At 49.9% G+C, this 2,136-nt stretch overlaps 1 non-coding gene across 1 annotated transcript; it reads left to right on the top strand.

The window, feature by feature from the left end:
* Nucleotides 1–1,773: 1,773 nt before the first annotated feature.
* On the top strand, nt 1,774–1,935 carry LOC136309640 (U1 spliceosomal RNA). The gene has a single exon (XR_010726333.1). It is a non-coding gene; the product is annotated as a U1 spliceosomal RNA (small nuclear RNA).
* Nucleotides 1,936–2,136: the final 201 nt, after the last annotated feature.

Genomic DNA, 2,136 nt, shown 5'->3' with positions numbered 1-2,136 from the left:
ACAGGCACCCAGGCAGAGCCCAGGGTGACCTGTCCGAAGGTGGTGACATGGGCAATGCCCAGGTGAACGAATCGGATGGAGTGAGATTTGGGAGACAGCAAAGGAGAAACTTAGCTCCCTGAGGTCAGGGCCGTGTCCCTCTCCAGAGCCAGTTTGTTATTGCCTTGAGCCCCTCCACAGGTCCTCCACCCCCTCCTTCAAGGAACTGCTCATCACCCCGGATCTCCCTTGCTCACCTTCTGGCGGGAGGGCTCTGCGGAGGCCTCCCCACCCCGAGCTCACGCCCAGGCTTGTACGAAACAGCCCTGCCTTTGTTGGGCAAACCTCTGGGTTCATGGGACTGCGGAACCCAGGAGGCTGCGCGGTGCCTTCCCCAGTGTGTGTGTGGATTTAGAGGTCAGGCAGATGTTTCTGGAGTTGACTCTCACTTGGACCAATGCCCTCAGCAGCCGCCTCACTTGACCTTGTTATTCCAGAAACACCTTCTCCCGTTGACTCATTCATTCTTCCTTCATCGAGCCATCTACCTGCTCATCATTCAGCTAATACTCAGGGAGCAGCACTCTATGAGCATGGAGGTGTGAGTTGGTGCAAACGTGGACCACATAGAGACACCGCCTCATGCCCGTGGGAGGCAACTATCACAAAAATGGACTATAACAAGCATTGGCGAGTTGTGGAGAAACTAGAACGCGGCAGACTCTTGCTGGGAATGTAAAATGGTGTGGCCACTATGAAGGAGGAGGTGGAGAGGTTCCTCAAAAACTTAAAAACATGTTCACAATGGCAAAGATCTGGAAACAGCCCAAGTGTCTGTCAGTGGATGAGTGGATTAAAAAGCTTTAGTACAGCCCTGGCCAGTTGGCTCAGTGGTGGAGCGTTGGCCTGGTGTGCAGGAGTCCCAGGTTCGATTCCTGGCCAGGGCACACAGGAGAAGCGCCCATCTGCTTCTCCACCCCTCCCCCTCTCCTTCCTCTCTGTCTCTCTCTTCCCCTCCCGCAGCCAAGGCTCCATTGGAGCAAAGTTTGCCCGGGTGCTGAGGATGGCTCTGTGGCCTCTGCCTCAGGCACTACAATGGCTCTGATTGCGGCAGAGCGATGCCTCAAGATGGACAGAGCATCACCCCCTGGTGGGCATGCCGGGTGGATCCTGGTCGGGCGCATGCGGGAGTCTGTCTGACTGCCTCCTGTTTCCAGCTTCGGAAAAAGAAAAAAGAAAAAAAAGAAAAAGAAAAAGCTTTAGTACATATATACTATGGAATACTACTCAGCATAAGAAATGATGACATCTGCCCGACCAGGCGGTGGCGCAGTGGATAGAGCATCGGACTGGGATGCTGAGGACCCAGGTTTGAGACCCCGAGGTTGCCAGCTTGAGCACGGGTTCATCTGGTTTGAGCAAAAAGCTCACCAGCTTGGACCCAAGGTCCCTAGCTCAAGCGAGGGGTTGCTCAGTCTGCTGAAGGCCCGCGGTCAAGGTGCATATGAGAAAGCAATCAATGAACAACTAAGGTGTCACAATGAGCAATGAAAAACTAATGATTGATGCTTCTGATCTCTCTGTTCCTGTCTGTCTGTCCCTATCTATCCCTCTCTCTGACTCTCTCTGTCTCTGTAAAAAAAAAGAAAAGAAAAGAAATGATGACATCGGATCATTTACAACAACATGGATGGACCTTGATAACATTATACTGAGTGAAATAAGTAAATCAGAAAAAACTAAGAACTATATGATTCCATAAAAGAAAAACAAACTTAAAAACAGAATTACCGCATACTTACCTGGCAGAGGAGATACCATGATCACGAAGGTGGTTTTCCCGGGGCGAGGCTTATCCATTGCACTCCGGATGTGCTGACCCCGCGATTTCCCCAAATGTGGGAAACTCGACTGCATAGTTCGTGGTAATGGAAAACTGCATTCGTACTCTCCCACTATAAATAAAAAAAAAATTTTTTTTTAATTTTAAAAAAGCCAGAATTACCGTCTGATTCAGTAACTCCATATTTGGATATAGATCCAGAAGGGTTAAAAGCAGGCTCTCAAACAGATGTCTATACACCCAGCATGATTCACAACAGCCAAGAAGGAGAAGCAACCCAAATGTCCACCAATGGAGGACTGGATAAACAAAAT

This window comes from Saccopteryx bilineata, chromosome 6 (assembly GCF_036850765.1).
Source record: "Saccopteryx bilineata isolate mSacBil1 chromosome 6, mSacBil1_pri_phased_curated, whole genome shotgun sequence".
Lineage (NCBI taxonomy): Eukaryota > Metazoa > Chordata > Mammalia > Chiroptera > Emballonuridae > Saccopteryx > Saccopteryx bilineata.
The sequence above is the reverse complement of the archived record's forward strand: the minus strand, read 5'-3'. Positions and strand labels throughout refer to the sequence as shown.